At 40.3% G+C, this 7490-nt stretch overlaps 1 long non-coding RNA gene across 1 annotated transcript; it reads left to right on the top strand.

The window, feature by feature from the left end:
* Positions 1-1242: 1242 nt before the first annotated feature.
* On the top strand, positions 1243-1912 carry LOC103640997 (uncharacterized). Its single transcript, XR_002265608.1, has 2 exons — positions 1243-1287; positions 1567-1912. It is a non-coding gene; the product is annotated as an uncharacterized lncRNA (long non-coding RNA).
* The last annotated feature ends 5578 nt before the right edge of the window (positions 1913-7490 follow it).

Raw genomic sequence — 7490 nt, 5'->3', positions numbered from 1 at the left:
ACGATGGTTGATCTTTAGCGACCCTTATTAGGGACCGACAGTTGGTCGCTAAAAGTTATGGACCGACGGTTGGTCGCTAAATGCGTTTATAGCGACGGTCTGTGGGTCGCTAAAAGTCTAAAAATTTAACGACTTATGGTCGGTCGCTATAGAGGTAAAGGTGTGACTGATGGTGAGTCGCTATAGGGGTACGTGATTTTTGTGTTTCTTATTTACTCACCAAAGCCCATCTAAAGGCCTACTAAACAAACGAAATCCTATTCCAGCCCACACTACGCCGATAACCCTAGGCCAACCGGCCATGCCCAGGCCCCCACCCGCCAGGCCGCCAGGCGGCGAGGCGCAGCGCCCATCTCCATCTCTCCCTACTCAGCCTCTCCTGCACGCCGCCGCCCATGGTACCAAACTCAACCGCCAAAGCCCCTGGCCGAGCTCCCCCATGGCGTCTCCCCCAACCATGGTGCTCTCTGCTCCTCCACGGCGCTGAGCTCCACCAGCCGCTGCTCTTGAACGCTGGCGCCAACCTCATCTTTGCTCCTCTCTCCCGCATCTCTGCAGGTCGCCCAGGTCGTGGCCTCGCCGGATCCCGCACGCTCCTGTGTCGTGGCGCTGTCCCCATGTTTTCTCCGCGCCAGCGCGCCACCGGCTCTGCTTGAGCTCCTCCCTCGTCGTAGCTCACAGGTCGCCACCCCATGGCTGCTGCTCCTCTCTCCCTCATCTCTGCAACTCCGCGCCTCCTCTGCTCCTCCACCTGCAGTTCGCCCCATGTTCTGGACGCCAACCCTCCATCCCCCTACCCTCCAGCCATGGATGCCCCAGCTCCCTTTTGTTGCTCGCTAGGGACCAGCTCGGTGCCCTCTCCTCATTTGAAGCCGGCAACAGCGCCTTGGTAGTGGTCGAGCAGCACGTCGTCGGCTCCGTGGGTTTTTTGGGCAGCCCGGTTGCGGTGTCGTCAAACCCCGGTGAGACCTCACTGTCCCTGCATGCCTTGTGTTTGATGTAATGTCAAACCGCTTAATTTTATAGATAAGTTTAACATTGGATTGTTCTGACTTCTTGCACTGATCTGCCATGAATCCTGAAATGTAGTCCCATGTGTGCCATATTTCCTCCATGCATGATTATTAAGTCTGTGTTCTTGAAGTTTCCAATCTCACACGCATGATTAATGTGTAGTTGAGGTTTAATCTGTTACAAAATTAAATTTTAGTTTTCAATAATGGTTGCTCACGCAAGTAGTAGTTTTGTGAGATATAGCCTGCCCGAGAGAGGGAGTTTTTAAAAGCGGTATGAAAATCTGAACTTTGCTGCAACCTGCAGTGTATATATTTGTAGATTTTCGTAATCAATGCTTTTCCGATGGTGTACTACTCTATTTTCTAGGTTTTGGATCGTATGTGCTTAATATTATTTGGGCACACAACACAGTTCACTAAGTGTATCTATATTTTTTATTCCTGATGTTTTTGTCCAAGAAGATGCACTCTGACTGTATTAAACCAATCTTCTGAAGTGTACACAGTTGATTTTACTTCCAAAGCATAACTGAGTATATGTTTCCTCTAGGTACATAAATGTGTTTCTGGTGGAGGTAAAGTTCTAATTCCAACGTTTGCTCTGGGAAGAGCTCAGGTATTGTAGTTCTCTTAATTCTACTTTATGGGACAAAGTGATGGTTAAGTGTGATAACTATATATGACTTAAATGAGCAAGTTTCCCTGAGAAGTACCATTCTGAGGGCACACTGTTCAAAGGTTTCATAATTTGTGATGACTTGTTCCACTTTTTAAAAAAATCAGTAGAGTTGTCTGGACAGCTAACCTCTTGACTGCTTATGTTTGATTTGTATTTGATATGTGCTTTTAATTATTTATTAACTAGCAGTAGACTCCTAATTCCATGCTTGGTTAATTACTCTGAACTTAAACTAGCTAAATATAGCTTAGCTAAATATAGCTTATGCAAGTTCTTAGACTGGCACATATCACTTGCATCCACTGCCTGTAGCCCTGTACATGCAAAAATTCGTGTTAGTAGTATGTAATGGCCCTAGCTACAACTGCAAATAGTACAAGGGACAACAGTAGAGAAAACAAATGCGGTGAGAATGAGAATCAAGGTAAGTTGGCTTGCAAGCTTCTATGCAAGTGTTTCCTGTATCCATAACTCTGCAAAAGTTTTGGCTAGGATAGGAATCAAAGGGAGAGCTAATTCTTCCATTGACTTGCTAGTTCGGTGGTACTCCCAACAGAAACTAAATTGCAAGGTAATGAACTTAACTTTATATATTCCGTTTTGTGGTACTCCCAATAGAATCTAAAATTGCAAGGTAATTGCAAGTGTTCTTTGCTAATCCTCTTGACTGGTGGGATAACAGGACAAATAAGGTTAGACTGGGATTGTTCAAAGTTATAACCACTTGTCATTTACATGGTAACAGTTTACCTCGCATCTGAATAAATTAAACCTTCCTTTTGAGCGCATTCTAATTAGCAAACATAAAAAAACAGAGAACACATGAGAACTCAAGAACTTAATAAAAAAAGTTCAAATATTTATTGAGGGAGAGGGATATATGGTCAGTAGAGTGGGTGAATATTGAGACGAAAATAATAAACAGCCAAATGAGTTATGAAATGTATTATTGTTTTTCTAGTGATTTAATGCAGACGGAAATAATAAACAACCAAATGAGTTATGAAAGGTATTATTGTTTTTCTAGTGATTTAATGCATATTTTGTGTGTCTTTTTATCATGATCCATATGACGTTTAATCTGAGTAACATGTTACTTGCATGATTTTTTCTGATGATTGATACTTATATGACTGACTATTCACCCTTTAAAATTATTGCAGTTTACCAGGATACATATTTTTGTAATTGTTTGTGACATGTTAGTCTTTTGTTTAACCTATGTTCATCCATAGGGTTCTGCTAAAAACCTTTTAGAGTCTGTCAGTGCCCTTTCTTTTCTTTTCAATGCAGTAGTCTTGAGGTTGAGGATATATCCATTGTGATACGTGTACTTTAATTTCTGCAGGATTGTTTGATTTCTCTTGTGGGATTTTGGTGGTGTCGATGGTAAGGTTTAGGCAATTATTGAAACTGTGTTGGAGAATGATCAATAACTTGGCAATCATTCAATGATATATTCTTTTTTTTTTATTTTCACCACTGTGTGGTCCTTTTCCTAATAGTTAACGTTGCATATTCAGGAGCTGCTAATAATAGTGTTTTGGCAGTAGTTTGTTCAATAGTATAGAGCATATTTATGACTAAATACTTATAACTAACATTCTAACGGGCGTACATTTGTACAGCTGGAGAGTGAATTCGAGGAACGATGGGCCAATGGAGAAATACCTGGATGGGGAAATAAAGGCGCAGAAAAAAGGTCTAAAATAGATCTTGATTACTACAGCACAGTTGAAGAACTTGTTGAGCTTGGCCTAGAAAAATTAAAACAGGTTTGATCTTAAAACATTATGTTGTTACCAAGCATTATTTTCTTGTCACTTATCATTGACTGTACATCGGTTTCTTGTCTGATGAGTTCTGTTGATGCATTTACATCGTTTTAGGCTTTATCTGCTCAAGGTTTGAAGAGTGGTGGTACTGTTCAACAGCGTGCGTATCGGCTTTTCTTGCTAAAGGTGATATTAAAGACGCCAATGCTACTGTAGATTCATTTACATTCACTTGTTTCGTGTTGCAGTCTTTAAGATTATGTATGCTTAGAATATACTAGTAAATTTACATTCACTTGTTTCCTTTGCAGGTACTTGAATGCTATACAGACAAATGCACACCATCTTATTAGGTATCTAGCTACTGCAGTTGTTGTCAACAAAAGGAGAAGGAATATGCTTAAAGAGTTGATTAAGGTCATTCAACAGGAGCACCATAGCTACAAGGATCCCGTAACTGAATTTCTGGAATGCTTATATGTTAACTATGATTTTGATGGTGCTCAACAGAAACTCATAGAGTGTGAGCAGGTAACTTTGAGTTTGTTTTTCCTGCAATTTTCAAGGCCTCAATTTTGTTATTCACGTGTGTGCTTCTTGAATTATGGAAAAAGCCTGAAAGACAACACATCCTTTTTTGTGTGTGCAAAACATCCTTCTGTGAAATGATCCTCAACCGTCAATTCTTTTAAATGTTCCCTAGTAAAATGATTTATTCTTGATGGTTCAAAAGTTTCCCTATTCCTTGGATGTATCATATGCATCGGGGATGTCATATTGAAGAATCAGTATAATAATATGGACTATTTGGAGGGGTCTTTAAATGAGCTTGGAAGTTGGTGCATAAGGCTGCAACACCGTCTAGTGGAGGTAGATAAGGCATCAAAACTGTATTTTTATTTGCAAATGTAGCAACAATATACTAATTTGATGTACTTTTTTCTAGGGTGTTTTGGACAAAGAAAGCTTGTACCTTAAAACAGGAGGATACAAGAAGCTGGAGTGGTTGTCTGAAGGCTTTTGAACTGCTTGAAGCATTAGTGTAGCTTTGGTGCTTTTGTGACTGATCAACTCTGGAGCAGCTAGAGTGATGTAGTTGTGGGCTTTTGAACAATAGCTGGAGTGATATGAAATATTAGTGATGTAGTTGTGGGCTTTTGAACTGCTTCAAGCTGGAGTGATGTCGTTGTGGTGCTTTTGTGACTGATCATCTCTGGAGCTTTTGTGAATGATCTAGCTAGCTATCTGTAAATGATCTAGTCGTGAATGATATTATAATTGTGATGCTTTTGTGAATATATAATTGTGGTGCTTTTGTGTTTATGTGATGGATCTATGGCTGTGGTATACTGATTAACTGTGTATATCTTTATGATTTGTGTATAAAAATCAGTGATTTGTGCTGCTTAATTAAATGTATATTATTATTAATAACAACTGTAAAAGGGCGACTTTCTGTTAGTTGCTAAATGTATAGTATGACGACTTACGGTTGGTTGCTAAATCTATAGTACAGCAACCCACGATTGGTCGCTAAATGTACAATATTAGCAACAGACGGTCGGTCGCTAAAGCCTTTAGCGACGGCACTTACAGCGACCATCCTTATGGGTCGCTAAAAGTTTTTAGCGACCAACCGTAGGTCGCTGAAGGCCGTTTTAGCAACCAACCGTAGGTCGCTGTAAGTGAACCGTCGTGTAGTGCTCTCAAGTTGGTTCTCAACTTCAGCTTTATAGGTCTTAAAATAATTGAACGCTTCATATTTTGTTTTTAAGAGATACACATAGCAAAATCTGGTGGAGTCATCTATAGAAGTGAGAAAGTATCTTTTACCACCTTTTGTCAAAATTCCATTCATCTCGCACAGATCAGAATGAACAAGTTCTAGAGGTGCCAAATTCCTCGCCTCAGCAGCCTTGTGAGGCTTGCGAGGTTGTTTTGATTCAACACACACATGGCACTTAGACTTTTTGACCAAGTTAAATTTAGGAATTAGATTTAGATTTGCTAACCGCATAAGACAGCCAAAACTTGCATGACAAAAACATGAATGCCATAAATCTGACTCATTAAAAAATTAACAGAATTCACCATTTTATTACACACATCATGTAGTGATAAGCGGAACAAACCTCCGCAGTCATATCCTTTACCAACAAAAATACCATGTTTCGACACAACACATTTATTTGACTCAAGAACACTTTGTATCCATCTCGGCATAGCATAGAAGCACTAACGAGATTCTTCTTGATAGAGGGCACATGCTGCACGCTCTTCAATGGCACCGTATTTCCTGAAGTAAACTTCAGAATGACCGTACCAACACCAAGAACATGAGCACGCGATCCATTTCCCATTAACAAGGCGCCAGACCTCCCGACCTGGTAGGAAGTGAACATAGAGGCATCAACACACACATGAATGTTTGCACCACTATCCATCCACCACTCAGGTGAATTACAAACTGAAACAACAAATGGTAATGAATTACCATACCCAGATGTTCCATCTCCAGTTTCAATGGTTACAATATTAGATGATTTCTTGTCCTGTGTGAACTTGCGATCAGGGCACTCTCTTGCCCAATGTTGATCACTGCCACAGACAAAGCATCCTCCCTTTCCCTTGTTGTTGTTCTTCTTTTTAAATGGTGCTGTTTGAACAGGTTTATTTGCGCTCTCTTGTTTGTTCTAGTTTTTCTTCTTGTTGAACTTGCGGAAGTTTCTCTTCTGCACCACATTAGCAGTAGAGGTCTCCACACCTTTTCTGCTATCCTTTGTTCTAGCCCTTTCCTCAACATCAAGAGTACCAATGAGCTCTTCCACATTGAACTCTTGTCTCTTATGTTTGAGAGAGGTAGCAAAGTCCTTCCAAGAAGGTGGCAACTTGGCGATTATACTGTCAGCCACAAACTTGTCAGGCAAAGTACAAGGAAAAAGTTTGAGTTCCTTAGCTAGTGCCTGGAACTCATGAGCCTGTTCCACTACAGATCGGTTCTCAACCATCTTGTAGTCATACAGCTGCTCCATGAGATACAGCTCGCTACCAGCGTCGGTAACTCCAAATTTTCCAACAAGTGCATCCCACAGCTCTTTCCCTGTAGGAAGGATAATATAGTTTTTCTGGAATTTTGTATCAAGTGTGCTAATTACTGCTCCTCGAAAGAGGTTGTCTTCAGCCTTAAACTTAGCCTCATCCTCAGGAGGTAAGTTGACAGGCTTGCCCTTGGCGGCATGAAAACAAGACATTGCAGTAAGCCACAATTCCATCTTAGCTTTCCATATCAAGAAGTTTTTACCATCAAAAGGATCAGGCTTTAGCACAACAGCAAAACCTCTGACAGAAAAATGTCTAACATTAGGTTTTTGGATTGTTAGAAATATAAGCATTTTCCATATCATTTTAATTCCATAAATTAACATTATGATGATGACATATAAAAGATAATTAACCATAGAAATCGTGATCTCAAATATATCCATAACAATATGGATCATGAGAACATAAAGCATATGAATCATATAAATATAATAAGCATATAAACATGGTACATGTATTATGATGGAACAACTGAAAATAAACAGATAGCAACATAAACAACATGACTGTAAAATTAAAACAAACAGATATAACATATTATAATATGACAGAACATATAAGATGAATTCATGGCTACATATGAACCAACAGATATGAATATATGAAACATATATAATCTGCAGAATGCAAAACAGTAAGGAGATAAATTGATCATACCCTCCCATGCGCTCTGAGCATCCAGATCCTTGTCCAGCTTCTCTTGTCATGTCGCCAGGAAGAAGAAGATGTTTTGGGCAGTCACATAGACGCTTCCTAAAAACCGAATTGTCGATCCCCCGTGCAAGGTCTCGAACGGCAAGGGCTTCAGAGGCACCTGCCCTCTCGCTGTTGTGTGCGCGCAGAGTCACGAGATGGGAATACCCTCACTTACGGTTGGGTTGTGACTCTGAAATGGTTCTGTTCTCGTGTACCAAGTGA

Source organism: Zea mays, chromosome 10 (assembly GCF_902167145.1).
Source record: "Zea mays cultivar B73 chromosome 10, Zm-B73-REFERENCE-NAM-5.0, whole genome shotgun sequence".
Lineage (NCBI taxonomy): Eukaryota > Viridiplantae > Streptophyta > Magnoliopsida > Poales > Poaceae > Zea > Zea mays.
This window is presented reverse-complemented; position numbering and strand designations above follow the sequence as displayed.